The 15,738-nt window shown below is 41.3% G+C and overlaps 1 pseudogene; it reads right to left on the reverse strand.

The window, feature by feature from the left end:
• Window positions 1–1,482: 1,482 nt before the first annotated feature.
• Window positions 1,483–15,738, reverse strand: part of LOC134459939 (zinc finger protein 91-like) — a 302,568-nt pseudogene continuing 288,312 nt past the window's right edge.

The raw sequence follows: 15,738 nt of genomic DNA on the forward strand, positions 1-15,738 counted from the left end.
GGTTTGAAAAGTCAGTTTTCACTTCGCGATTCCAGAGCAAAGCAGCTGGTAATTTGCTGCTGTTGAAACCGAACAGTGTTGTGTGCGTGTGTGTGTGTGTGTGCGTGCAAAAGTCTCTCCATGCCTCGCGATGCACGGACAGTTCCATCACCAAATAATAAAGTGTACATCAAGTCTTTAACCCTTGTGTTGTGTTCGTAAGCTGCATACACCTGTGGTGTTCGGGTCATTTTTGACCCGTGATAACAAAACCCAGCTATAAAATACCTAAATACATCAAGTCTTTAAAATGAAACGGTGAGAAGGGGGGAGCTCCTTCTCACAGCCTATATGTAGTCCTGCACCTCACCATGACGATGCTCTTTCAAAAGGACCTCACCTTTTCTCTTGATGCCGGGTGGGTGCGTAGGTACATCACCTTTTTTCTTGATGCCGGGTGGGTGCGTAGGTTCCAATAGGTAAACTATAGGAGCAAGTGAGGGGAACTCACACACCTTGGATGCCAATGCAATAGTGTACTTTTATTGCATGTTTAGAAAATAAATGAAAGTGCTACCCAACTGAACAGTGCTAATGTTTCGGTCCCAGTCAGACCATCCTCCGTGCAAACATTAAAGGAGCAGTCCACCCATTTTCGATTTTAACATATTTGCAGTATTTCCGAGCATTATTCATGAATGTGCATATCATTTTCTTCTCGATGTGTTCAGTACTTAGACTTATTGGATCAGAATTATTAGCATGGCTTAGCATAATCACTGGAAATGGATAGGGGAAATAGCATCAAGCCACACGTGATCACAGGACAGGATTAAATAGCTGTTTTGCAGTCTGTTGAATTTTAAATTCATTTCATAGTTTATAAGTACATTTGAGGATGTTTTGTTTGCCCCCCATAGACTTGCATTGCTATTTTCCTTTAAAAATAAAAACACACCCTTATATAGGCGAGGTAAGGCCACGTACACAGGAGACAGGTTGTAGGCCTACAACCACGCATGCATACAGATTAGGGTGTATGGATAGTAGTGGTGTCAACAATGATCGATTCGGCGATCCGAATCGATGCGGGGCATGGACGATCCAGAATCGATCCGGCAAGTTCCAGAATCGATCCGGCAATTTTTTTAAGTTTCAATTACTTCCATGGATATTTCGGGAGCAAATGAATGTTAAATTAAATAAAAGCACTTCAAAACATTGCAAGACTGATGCAGACTGATACAGAAAACAGCCAATAAAGTGTTGCTCAGTATCTGACTACTTGTATTGCCTCATCATGGCTGATTAAACATTTGCTTTGCGTTCCGTAGAAATGTAATGCATTGCAATGCATTGTAGAATTGAATCGGATCGGATCGGATCGGATTGGATCTAATATAATCGAATCGAATCGGATCTAGTACCTCCCGAATCTTGATCGAATCGTACACCACTAATGGATAGAGAGATCCCATCCTCAGCACCGCTGCTGTAGTAGATCGACTAATGACAATGTATAGTCATGGTTTATGTCATAAGGAGAGAACAGAAATAATACATTATAAAATACATGAAAAATATATGAAAAAGGGAAAAATAATTGTTAATATTAAATGTAATCATAAGACAATAGCGCAATAATTAATATAACTTATAACTACAGGGAATTCATCCATACCTACTTAACCCAAATATACTTAAAATAAACATCAACCCTACATGGCATTTGCACTTGTTTTGTACATTTCTTGTGCTTATTGTATCTGTATGCGATGTACACGCTATGACAATGTGGATAACATTTCTGCCAAATGTAACTCAATGTAATGTCATAAAATGAAAGACCAATATTTTCATGCTTTCTAAACTTTTATGGACCAAATAAATTCTCTCAAATCTTCGCGGTTCGTGTGTGAATACGTTGTATATGTATTCTAAGATGTTCTGCCCGCGAGAAACGTTTCTCACAGTGTTGGCATGTGTGAGGCCTCTCCCCTGTGTGAGTCAGCTGGTGTTTACTGAGAGTTGATGACTGGGAGAAGCTTGCCCCGCACTCCCCACATTTGTACGGTTTTTCTCCCGTGTGAACACGTTGGTGTCGTCTGAGAAGTCCTGCGTCTGTGAAAGTTAACCCGCAGAGTTTACAGCAGTATGGCTTCTCTCCAGTGTGGACACGTTGATGTCGTTTCAGAGTTTCTGGCCGTGAGAACGTTTTCTCACAGAGTTCGCAGGCGTGAGGCTTGTCTCCTGTGTGAATTATCTGGTGTGTTTTTAGATTTCCTGACTGCGAAGGTTTTCCCACATTGTTGGCAATGGTAAGATTTGACTCCAGTGTGTGTGTGTGTGTGTCGCCTGAGATTTCCTGGCCTTGCGAAAGTTTCCCCACAGTAAGTAGTGGCGGACTTAGCAATTTGGGGGCCTAAGGCGAATTTAGCTAGGGGGCCAAACGACCCATTTCAACGCAGGAGCATTATTCTCAATATTTTGCAAATCTCTGAGAAGGGTCATTCCATGTCAATTCACACGCCTTCCCCACATGACCCTCTCCGATTTATCCGATATCTCAGATACAGGTACCTTTTAATGTCAATTGAAAGAATACCAAGTATTAGCACCCTACGTCCAACGGTTGCAGAGATGAAGCCCTCCAAAGTTGGGGTGCCATGCCCACTTTTCAAGCCTGTGAATTGCATACAAAATTTACAAGCAGATTTTGACACCCCTGGTTTTAGTTTGAAGGAAGATACAGGCCTAAAAATCACCATGGCCCATCAATATGACCCTGTCTACCAGATTATATACTTACAAATAGCATGCCTTGATTATTTTTGGCTATATTAAGCCTTAAAAATTGAATTTGTGAAAACCGTGATGAAATGTCTTGCCATTTTGGGGTTCCAGATCTTGGAAACTATGTATGCTTTGGGAATTATAATTGATTTTCCATCATATTTGGGAACTGTACAGTGTATTAAAAAAAAAATAAGGCACTCAGACTTTTAATGGTGGAATAGGAGGGACTCAAAAACAGCTTTTGAACAAAATGACCCTATGGTACCCTCTACTTCAGGCCTCAAATTAACCTTGTGAGCACTTGATGACTGGAACGCCCTTTTAACCCCATGTACAGTAGCACTGTATCAAACATTCAAGCTTGGAAAAACTTTGTTTTTCAAAGTTCTTCATATTAATCTTGGCCTTCAAAGTATATGTTTTTGTCTATGTCTTATCACAGTGTCTGTTTTGTCTGCTGCCATCTGCTGGTCAAAGAACGTAACAACAGTGCAATGTAAGAAAACAAAAGGGGCTGAAAAATCTTGCCCATAATTTACCAATAAAGTAACCTAGAAATCTAGACGCCCCTAGGGGTTAAGCTCGCTAGGCTACAAATAAAGCACTTAAATTCTACAGTAGGCCTATATTGCTATATATTAATTATGATTTTAACAAGCATTATGCAGAATGCTCAATCATGATTACATTTCTACCAGGACACACCCACCCCCATGTCTGGTAGAAATGTAGTGCAGGGTTGAGGCCATCCTGGGACTAGCATCATGATTGAGCATTAAGCAGTCACACTTAGGAAATTATTTGAACTAGAAATATTCATCAATATTAAATCATAATTAATATATAGCAATATACTGTATAATTACAGTGCTTTATTGGTAAATTATGGGCAAGATTTCCCAGCCCCTTTTGTTTTATAACATTACGCTGTTGTTACTTTTTTAGACCAGCAGATGGCAGCAGACAAAACACACTGTGATAAGATATAGAGAAAAACATATACTTTGAAGGCCAAGATTAATATGAAGAACTTTGAAAAACAAAGTTTTTCCAAGCTTGAATGATTGATACACTGCTACTGTACATGGGGTTAAAAGGGCGTTCCAGTCATCAAGTGCCCACATGGTTAATTTGAGGCCTGAAGTAGAGGGTACCGTAAGGTAATTTTGTCTCAAAGCTGTTTTTGAGTCCCTCCTATTTTATCTTTTAAAGTCTGAGCGCCCTAAATATTTTGGAATACACTGTACAGTTCCCAAATATGATGGAAAATCAATTATAACTCCCAAAGCATACATAGTGTCCAAGTTCTGGAACCCCAAAATGGCAAGACTCTTCATCACGCTTTTCACAAATTCAGTTTTTAAGGCTTAATATAGCCAAAAATAATCAAGGCATGCCATTTGTAAGTACATCATCTGGTAGACGGGGTCATATTGAGGGGCCATGGTGATTTTTAGGCCTGTATCTTCCTTGAAACTAAAACCAGAGGAGTCAAAATCTGCTTGTAAATTTTGTATGCAATTCGTAGGCTTGAAAAGTGGGCATGGCACCCCAACTTTGGAGGGCTTCATCTCTGCAACCGTTGGACGTAGGGTGCTAATACTTGGTATTCTTTCAATTGACATCAAAAGGTACCTGTATGTGAGATATCGGGTAAATCGGAGAGGGTCATGTGGGGAGATTCTAGGGAATCATGAATTGACATGGAATGACCCAGAAAGGAACTCAGAATTTTTTTAGAAAAAACTCAACCTTTTTGAGAAATGAAGTCAAAAGTGTTGAGAAAAAAGTCGAAAATTTTAAATTTGAAACTTTCGAGAAATAAAGTCGAAGGTTTTGAGATGCAAAGTCAAAAGTTTTGACATACTAAGTCGAAAATTTCGAGAAAAAAAGTCAAAATATGAAGAAGGCGGTCCTTGGAAGTGACATTCACTGGTCAGTGGACATGAATGAGACCAGGCAGTCAGATTGCGTGGGGCAGACGCAGATACATTCGTCTCGCATTGTCCTCAGCAGTCAGCAGGACACCGGAGTCATATCTGTGGCAGGTGTACAAGTTTATGCCCAGGGTTGCCAGATGATGCTGATGATTTCCAGCCCAAAAAATGCTCAAAACCCGCCTAGAAGCACAAAATCCCGCCCAATTCTATTGATTTCTATGGCAAAAATTGGGCGGGTTTTTCTGCTAAATGCCATTTTTACCCGCACACGGCCATCCTAAGCAGCCCAATTGGGCGGGAAACAGCCCAATCTGGCAACACTGTTTATGACACATTATGTGATATTCAGGTATATGTGTCGAAAGGGACTGTGGTTGGTAATGTAACAGTGTTGCCGCGGATGTTGTCCGGCTGTTAGCCCCAAGTACAGTATTTGGCTAGTGTAGCTAGTTGCTCGTGCTTTGTGGTTAGCTTATTAGAACTAGCAACTAACTAGCCCTTGAATGTGAGCTTCGCTGAGTTCAACCAGACGACTTGGCAGCAATAGAGCTTGAAAGTGACGTCACTTCCCCCGATTTCATGGGACCTCAACGGCGTTTTTAGCAGAAAATCGTAGCATGCAATCCAATGGCAGTATTAAGATGATATTTCGATCCCCTTCGAGTTGTGCCACGAGCTCCATATATGTTGTTTCTGATATTTTTGCTTAATTTTTTGTACGAACCCCCAAACTTTTTAGAAAGCTGTGTTTCTTCACATTTTTTATGCCGACGGCCTCGGAACAAAACATTGATACTTCTGCATGAATAATCTTTATCTAGCCTCTTAAACAGCATATTTGTAGCCCAACGCATATCATGACTGAGATCAGAAGATATTTACTCTCTACCATGTTGTTAGATGGTCAGCTTAGGTCCCGTGAAACGCGGAACTAAGGGGCGGGACTTTCGAGCTCTATAGGCTACCTCCGAGGCAAACACCTGTTAGCAACCACACTCCCACTTGGGTGTTTTGGAAGGCGCTATAAAACGAAAGTATTATTATTATCATTGTTATTATTATTGACTTGACTTCAGTCGACTGTCTCCCTCCCAGTCCCAGCCACTCTCACTGGTCTCAGCCATGAGTCCACCGCCAGTGAATGTCACTGACGGCCTTCTTCATATTTCTGAATTTTTCCTCAAAATGTTTGACTTTGTATGTCAAAACTTTTCACTTTGCATCTCAAAACTTTCGACTTTATTTCTCGAAAGTTTCGACTTCCAAATTTTCGACTTTTTTCTCAAAACTTTTGACTTTATTTCTCGAAAAATTTTACTTCCTTTCTCAGAGCTTTGCAAAATATATGTCACCTATTGAGCCTAATGCTCTTCCGTACATTTCATATCACACATATCATTTCATAATTAAAAAAAAAAAAAATCTCTATTTTGATTTTTTTTATGACGATTTTCCATTAAAGGGACACTGTGCAGGAAATGGTCAAAAAAGGTACTGCAACTATGCTGCTTATTGAAATTGGGCTGCCTATTGCCAAATGTGATCTTAACATGAAAGTTATTAAACAAATATTTTCTCGTATGGTCCAAGTACAGTCATTTTTGCAGCTAACAATGGCTATTTTTGGAAATTCAAAATGGCGGACAATGGAGAAGATCCCCCTTTTCATGTATGAAAAGTGCAATTTTTCCAGTCATAATGAATACTTAGAATTTGATGCTGGTGGTAAGTATTCATGAAAAAGGTAACATTAGTGAATGGGCAGCGTGAATTCTGGAAATAAACAACTACAAAATCTCACATGGTGTCCCTTTAAAACATAATTACTAACAAAAAAATCAGGCAATTTTGGGCTACAACCCTTTCTGGACAGATTTCAATTAATATTTGCAACTTTACATGCAAAAAAATTCTGTAATCCCATTTTCTCTTTAATATGGGAGCAGAGTGATTTTCCCCCCCTCACTGAAGTGTTATTTCATATGTGCATGCTTGCTTCTGACAGAGGTTTGCAGGCATTTGGCGTTTTTAGCTGGATATTGTACAGACATCCCAACTTTCAAAAACTAATCAAGGAGATATTTACTGAATAAACCGAAAACTGTCAAGCGGTCGCCCTGACCCAAGCCTGCCTGAATAGACCCATTGAGAAGAGACGCCCGTGCAGTCAGGTTAAACAGAAACACAGCCTATACGCTCCCCTCGCTCGCGTGTCTGTGAAATCTAATCGAAGTAGCCAATTCGCGCTCAATGCACGAGTTGCCATCTTGCCTGCACTTCTCATATATATTGTAGGCTATGAGTGCATTGCAATATGCGACCTTGCCTCCTCCACTTGCTTCTCTCCTCGTACCAGGAAGTAATATGTCATGATGACATCACTGACAACAGCATTATATTTCAATATCTTGCAAAAGCTCAATTGTAGAGTAGAGGTGCTCCGATTGCTCGGCTGCCGATCATGACCGGCCGATAATGGCCAAAAATAGCCTGATCGGTGATCAAGAGATATTAAATTCCTCACGCAACCCATTGAGAAGAGATGCACGTGCAGTCAGGTTAAACAGAAACACAGCCTTCACGCTCCCCTCGCTCGCGTGCCTGTGAAATCTAATCGAAGTAGCCAATTCGCGCTCAATGCACGAGTTGCCATCTTGCCTGCACTTCTCATACAGTAAATGTTGTAGGCTATGTTGGATTTCATGGGAGACTTTTAAATGTCGCTGTGGGAAGTAGACAGAGTAGGCGACAGGTGCACACTCTTTTCTGACAGAACAGCGGTTTGTAGGCGTTTGCGTTTTCACATGGATGTCTTCGTGGACGTTACAGACACCCTAAGTTCCAAAAACTAATCAAGGAGACATTTACTGCATAAACCAAAAAGCGCGCTCTCTGTCAAGTGGTCGCCCGAACAAACCCTTTGAAGACGCGCATGCACAAGATAAACAGGAACACAGCCTTTCATTCTCCTAGCCTATCGAAGTAGGCCTAACCCTAACCTACTCCACGCTCAATGCACAAGTTGCTTTCTTGCCTGCATTTCTCACAGCGTTATCAAAAAAATTCAGGGGATTGCCGGTGTTCAGTTTTTTTTTCAATTTGTTTTGTTTCTTTTGAGTGGTGCCGCTGTGTGTAGTCTAGCAACATAGCAAACACTATCTGCAAACGTCTCGTGCCTTCTTATTTTTTGTGCTCCGCTTGATATTACAGAAGAGTTTGTTGAGTGTGGCGCTGGACAGTTATCATCCTTATTTAAGATGTCGTTGAATATTCAGGGATTCGCCTGGCGCACATGGCAAGCATGGATGGAATATTCCATTTTAACGCGTAAGTGAGGGGGTGCACGGAATCTGTATATTTTTTTGTAATGTATTGTATTGTTCTTATTTCCAATTTAAACATACAAAATTCATTATTTATGAAAATTCACCATTTATCTGTGAATAACTGTCCAAGGGCCCCAATTACCAGCTATAGGCCTATGTGAAATTTGCAGAGGGGGTCAGAGGGGGCCCCTACAGCTGGTCTGAGATGGATGGGGCCTAAGGCGGTTGCCTAGCAACGCCTCAATGCAAAGACCGCGCCTGCCCACAGTGCTGACAGTAATATGCTTTCTCCCCTGTGTGAACGTTTTGGTGTCGTCTCAGACTTCCTGCATGTGAGAACGTTTTCCCACAGAGTTTTGATGCTGGTCGCCTGTGTGAACGCGTTGGTGTTGTCTGAGACTATCGGCCTTTGAAAAGCTTTTATCACAGAGTTGACAGTGGAAGGGCCTCTCTCCTGTGTGAATACGCTGGTGTTGTCTGAAAGTTTCTGCCCATGTGAAAGTTTTCCCACAGAGTTGACAGTAATATGGTTTCTCCCCTGTGTGAATACGTTGGTGTCTCCTGAGATTTCTTGCCTCTGAGAAACTTTTCCCACAGTCTTGACAGTAGTAGGGTTTCTCTCCTGTGTGAATGCGTTGGTGTGTCCTCAGACTTCCTGCACATGTGAAACTTTTCCCACAGAGTTGACAGTAGTATGGCCTCTCTCCTGTGTGAATGCGTTGGTGTTTCCTGAGACTTCCTGCTTGTGAGAAACATTTCCCACAGTGATGACACTCATATGGTTTCTCTCCTGTGTGAATCCGTTGGTGTTGTCTGACCTGTCCTGCCTGTGAGAAGGCTTTCTCGCACTGAGGGCATTTGTATGGTTTCTCTCCTGTGTGAATACGTTGGTGTCTCCTGAGATTTCTTGCCTCTGAGAAACTTTTCCCACAGTCTTGACAGTAGTAGGGTTTTTTCCCAGTGTGAGTATGTTCTTCGTGTGTCCTCAGACTTCCTGCACATGTGAAAGTTTTCCCACAGAGTTTGCAGTTGTATGGTTTGACACCTGTGTGAATAAGTTGGTGTTGCCTGAGATGATCTGTACGTGAGAAACTTTTCCCACAGTGATGGCATTTGTAAGGTCTCTCCCCTGTGTGAATACGTTGATGTACTCTAAAAGTTTGTACATATGCGAAACTCTTCCCACAGAGTTGGCAATGGAAGGGCCTGTCTCCTGTGTGAATACGTTGATGTCGTCTGAGATCGCTTGCCCATGAGAAGGCTTTCTCGCACTGATGGCATTTGTATGGTTTTTCTCCTGTGTGAATACGTTGGTGTGCTCTGAGATGTTCTGCCCATGAGAAACTTTTCCCACAAAGTTGGCAATGGTGGGCCTTTTCTGTAAAAACAGAAATTTGAAATTTAGTGCCATACATGTATATGTTTGTCCATAATGTTAATGAAACAATCTCATTCATACGGGTCATGTTATGCAATAAGTTAAATTGTAAACACCTGGGGCCGGTTGCACCAAATGGTCCTTACTAAGCTTGGTCGTAACTTTTAAAGTGGTGTTTGTTACTGTAAGACCAATATTTAGAACCAGCATGAGCCTGTTGCACCAGTAAAACTGACGAATGGTCGTCGTCGTCGAACTGACGCTCAGTCGTAGCGATGCACATCCATGTGAGAGTTTGATTTCAGAATGAATGAATGACTGTTGCTCCTATACGCCTGTCAAAATATGAAGCGCTTTGGTCTCATGGATTGACTCACGTTGGTTATAACAGTGATGTTGCTGCATTACGACCCTAACGAAATAACAACAGGATGGCAAAAGTTTTTCTTTTCCTGTAAAAGTACAGAATAAATAGCCTGTGACGTGAAAGCTTCTTTATCTAAAATGTGCTAAAAACAGGCAATTTCTGTTGTGGTTTTCTTGGGCTCAGCGGAATTAACTGCTGACATCCTGTGTCAATTGCAAGTGTTGTAGCCCACATCGAAAATGTATGCTAATTATTGTCATCAACCTTGATACGACACATACGAACATGATGTAACTTGCATGATAACCTAACCTATTTGTTTTCATAGGGCTACCTTGGCTATCTTGTCATTTTGTTTGATTTTTAGGAGTTAGAGAACATAACACCCACCAACGTAATAACTTCCCACCAACGTAATAACACTGTCAACATAATTAAAAAGTGTGCATTTCAAACGTAATAGCCAGGCCAACGTAATAACTTCCAACCAACGTAATAATTTCCTGCCAACGTAATACTTATTACATTGGCAGGAAGCTGTGTATTACGTTGTTACGTTGGCAGGGTTATTACATTGGTGGGAAGTTATTACGTTGGTGGGAAGTTATTACGTTGGCAGGGTTATTACGTTGGTGGGAAGTTATTACGTTGGTGGGAAGTTATTACATTGGTGGGTGTTACATCACACTTCCCACCAACTTTATAATTTTCTGCCAACGTAATACTTATTACGTTTGCAGGAAGCTGTGTATTACGTTGGCAGGAGGCAAGAATTATTACGTTGGCAGGGTTATTACATTGGTAGGAAGTTATTACGTTGGTTGGTGTTACACTTCCCACCAACATAATAATTTCCTGCCAACGTAATTAAGTTGGCAGAAAGCTGTCTATTATGTTGGCAGGAGGCAAGAATTATTATGTTGGCAGGAAATGATTATGTTCGCCAGGCTATTATGTCTGAAATGCATTTTTTTTTTATTACATTGGCTGGGTTATTACATTGGTGGGAAGTTATTACGTTGGTGGGTGTTACAGAGGACTAATACTATTGTTGTATAATTGTGTGGGAGACAGCCTGATACTCATGTTAGATCATGGGTGCACAATTTTTGATAGTGATAGGCCATACCCAAAACTTGAGGTGCATGGTGTCATTGGATCGATTAAATCAGTGTGTAGTGTCTGAAATAGACCGGAAATAGAGCATAATTTTGCTCTTAATCAAATTCACAATCAAATCAAACGTATAGGCCTACACGCGGTGACAATGTTCTATGATGTTCACTTGTTATTTGTGCGTACTCTTATGTTAGTTGGCCATAATAGAGACGTATATGCCAATTGCCAACGTAATGTTGTTTACGGGCACCAAACGTGATCATGTGAACAGTCTACAGAGTCTACAAAGGGGGATGTCAGCCAGTGTCAAGCACAAGCATTGTACTGTAACTTAAAGCTTCAAAATAAAATAATACTACATTTCTGGTAGTGTCCTGATGTCTATATTTTCTATTATTGGCTATTATTGTCAACAAAGTCAGATTCTGAACTCCATGGAAGAATTTACAGTATCTGTAAGGGGAGCTAACAAGCCAACCGATTCAGCCATTAAGAATGAATGGATATCTATAACAACAACAAACGAAGTGCTAAAATAGTGCTAATAAAACAAGGATTCATCTTAAATTGAACAGATTGTGTCACTCTTCATGATCACATATTACCATACCCAGTTCAGCTAATATCAGTCTTGATATCTGACAGGGTGTTAGGGAATAAAATTACAGTTCACAGTTCAAAATGATTACGTTTGTGATTTCGCTAACAATGTTAGCATGCCAGCTAAGTGATTTTACAGTATCTTTAGCCAGACTTAAGTTCGTTTTCCCTCTTATTTCGAACTGTAACAACTTACAATAGGGGTTGACATAATCACAGATTCAAGTACATATTTTCAAAAGACTCCCAACAACTCTGATTTAATAGATAAAATCCATGCGTCTCAATTTCAGGGATGGTCCTTAGGTCAGTAAAAGGCTCTCATGGTGACAACAGTAGTAACTCCGTTGCCGTGGAAAACAAATAGACATGGTGTGCAAGTCAGTCACATGTCAGAATTGCATCCTTTTTTAAAAAAAAATTTCGCTTAGATTTTAATTTACTATTGAATTTTAGAGCTTAACTTCACACTGGTTATCACCAGCATTGAGGCTCCAAGTAGCTGCCCGCAGATGTGCCTGATAGAGGTGTGGCGTTCACGAACGAGCCGGTTCATTTGAACGGCTCCCTGAAGTGAACGATGGGGACCGGATCACAGGGAGGAGCCACTCAACTATTATTAAGTTCATTTTTCATTAATTTTAAGCAGTTGACCTCGACCTTAAAATCGGTGCAACCAGATGAGAAAATCGGACGATGCCTATTAATTTAAAAATAGCAAAAATTGGCTGATTGTGACTTTGTTCACAATAATAACCGTTATAGACTGATCGATCGGTCTCTAGTGTTCATACCACAACATTGGGCTTGTTCTTCAGTCCCTCGATCGCTTCCAGTCGACATGCAGAGAGACATTTTCCACTGGACTTCACTCTAAGAAATACACATATAAGTGTGTGTGTGTGTGTGTGTCTGTGTGTGTGTGTGTGTGTGTGTGTGCGCGTACGTGCGTGCGTGCGTGCGTGCGTGCGTGCGCGCGCGCGTGCGTGCGTGCGTGCGTGCGTGCGTGTGTGTGTGTGTGTGTGTGTGTGTGTGTGTGCAGGGCTGGACTGGACTGGACTGGACTGGACGAGAAATAGGGCCCGGGCACTTTTGTCTTAAAGGGGCCCCTCATAATTAGCGGCGCAGAACTGACCCACCGGTGGGCCCGTTCTGAACAGGGCCCACGAGGGTGCAGGGCCCACCGGGAAATGCTTGATATGCCAGATGGCCAGTCTAGCCCTGTGTGTGTGTGTGTGTGTGTGTGTGTGTGTGTGTGTGTGTGTGTGTGTGTGTAAGTGTGTGAAAACTCTTACCAGTTTTGCGTTTTCCTCCATCTTTGTTGCTACTGTAGTTTGTTCCTTCCTGTAATTGAGCCTCGACCTGCATTTTAGACACAATAACAGAACATTTCATGCAAATGTTGCCTTTGTACACTCCATTCACCTCTGAGATACTACAATTATTGACTCAGGATAGTATGATAGAAATTAGTTTACCATCGTATTAGTGTACCATAGAATGTTTACCATCCACAGAAAGAACAGACAGTAAGTAGTTAATCACGTAGGCCTGGGGCTACCGTATGTTGACTTACTCATAGATTCGGAAAGTGCAGATTATGTGTGTTATGTGTTATATATGTGCATGTCCTGTCTTCAGCGAGTGTTGCTCAGGGACGCAAAAAGAATTTCAGTGAAAACTGACAATAAAGTCAAATCGTATCGTATTGTACGATTTGCAATGATGTCTTGCTCAGGACAGTCTGAGGAATTTGTGGCACTTTGAAAGTTTTCACTTCTTGTTCTCCTTTGCCCAGAGCCTATGTAATTTCCTTAACGTCACCAAAATTGTAATAGACATTGAAAGTGAACTAGTATAGTACTACACTACTATGACAGTGCACAGGGCCTTAGTAATACATTACGACTTGGTCGTTGCCATTCTGGTAACAGCTCATTTCTAATGCTGTGTCTGAAGGGGTTAAAGGCTGGGGAGACATATAACAGAGGAACAGATAACACCAAGTGTTCTGCTGACTCCTGTAGTGTTTGCTCAATAAATAGACTGCTGTGGAAGGAGGAAACATATCTTGTGTCTTGTTGTACTTTGAAAATGTAATATTCCTGTGGCTACATCTCGTCCAGAAGGGGATGGATAAGTAAGAAGTAAGAGCTTGCAAAATTATTCAAAAAATATTACCGTAAACAGATTCCATTAGATGTGCAGAAAAACAAATCTACTCCTCTGTGTTTAATGTGAATATAAAACTCCTGTAGTGCAGTGAGTGTGGCTGTGTCCTTCAGCTTTATACACAGTACCTGGCTCTCCTCACTCAGTGTGTGTGTGTGTGTGTGTGTGTGTGTGTGTGTGTGTGTGTGTGTCACATCGATGTGCTTCAACATTGTCTCTGTGTGTGTGTGTGTGTATGTGTGTGCGCGCGCGTGCGCGTGCATGCGTGTGTGTGTGTGTGTGTGTGTGTGTGTGTGTGTGTGTGTGTGTGTGTCTTTCTGTCTGTGTGTGCGCGCGCATGTGTGTGTGTGTTTTCATACCACAACATTGGGCTTGTTCTTCATCCCCTCGATCGCTTCCTCAGTCGACATGCAGAGAGACATTTTCCTCTGGACTTCACTCTGACAAATACACAAGCACATATAATGCAATAATAATATGCATTAAGTTATTGTAGGCCTAAATAATGATAAACTAATCAACAATACATTGTAGGCCTATACATAGTATCTCTGCAACATTGTATCAGAGATACTGTCTACAAAGCGCCAATCTCTGATTGTATTCTAAATTCTACATGTCTTGTTCCTATTTTAGTTCTTATTTCAAACTGTGTGTAGATGTGGGTTTGTGTATTACTTCTGCCAACCCATTGCCCGCGTAGGGACAACTGAAAATACAGTTATTACTACAAGTTGTGGTAGTGGTGGTAACGGAGTCAGCTACAAGAATAAAAGCAAAATGCTGCCATTTTCAAAACATTTAATGTGGTGATACTCAAAGATCTGAATCTCCTATGCACAGTTTCCAGGAGCTGGTGAAGAGCAGTCATCAGTAATCCAAGTGGAAATGGAACAATCACCGCATTGGTGGACTCAATTTTGCTGATTTTTAATTTAGTGAACGTGTTGCGAAATAAAAACAGCAAAACTAAGTCCACCAGTGACTTAATTTTGCTGTTTTTTTTTTGTGAACAACGCGTCGCGAAATGCGAAACGTGTTGTTCACCAAATAAAAAAAGAAGCAAAATTATGTCCAGCAGTGTGCGGTGATTCTTCCCTTTTTTCCTTGGATTACATTTAATGTGGTGGCTCAAAGCAACGGTGCCCTGAGGAAGGCCGACAGGCCGAAACGTTGTCACATTAAAAACTGTTTATTTAACTTGAGAGTGTGCGGCACTTCTCTCCTCCTGCGGCTCAAAGCAACGTGCCACCAAGAGGCTATTAAGCTATTGAGCTGACACACATATAATTGTCTTTCTTCTGGGTTGTCCTTTATTGTATTCAAAGTTAAAGGGACACTGTGCAGGAAATGGTCAAAAAAGGTACTGCAACTATGCTGCTCATTGAAACTGGGCTGCCTATTGCGAAATTTGATCTTTGCATGAAAGTTTACTAAGTAATCAACACATATTTTCTAGTAAGATCCAAGTACAGTCATTTTTGCAGCTAAAAATGGCTATTTTTGGAAATTCAAAATGGCGGACCATGGAGAAGATCCCCCTTTTCATGTATGAAAAGTGCAATTTTTCCAGTCATAATGAATACTTAAAATTTGATGGTGGTGATCAGTATTCATGAAAAAGGTAACATTAGTGAATGGGCAGCATGAATTCTGTGAATAAATAACACACAGTGTCCCTTTAAGATCTGGTACAAAAGTTAAGATGCATCCTAAAACCTGCCACCATGTAGTAGTGCGGTGTAGGGGTTAAGTGCTATTGTGCGTTGAAAGAGCAATGTTTCAGATCGAATGCAAGCGGTCAACAAAGGGCATTTCTCAAAACCTATTGCGCACACTTCCAAGCGTCACGCTGAGTGATTGGATACTCTTTATTTGTCACACCAAGTGATTGGATACTCTGTAGAGTTTAGGTTTTGAGAAATGCCCAAAACTGAGCTCTCCCCTTCCTAGCTCCTCCCCCTGCCAGTCTACTGGTGCCCCTAAATGGGGCACCTAAGTCACGCCCTTCTACTTCCGATACATGGGGCAGGAGCTTGCAAAATTTTGAATGCGAGTCAA

Source organism: Engraulis encrasicolus, chromosome 12 (assembly GCF_034702125.1).
Source record: "Engraulis encrasicolus isolate BLACKSEA-1 chromosome 12, IST_EnEncr_1.0, whole genome shotgun sequence".
Lineage (NCBI taxonomy): Eukaryota > Metazoa > Chordata > Actinopteri > Clupeiformes > Engraulidae > Engraulis > Engraulis encrasicolus.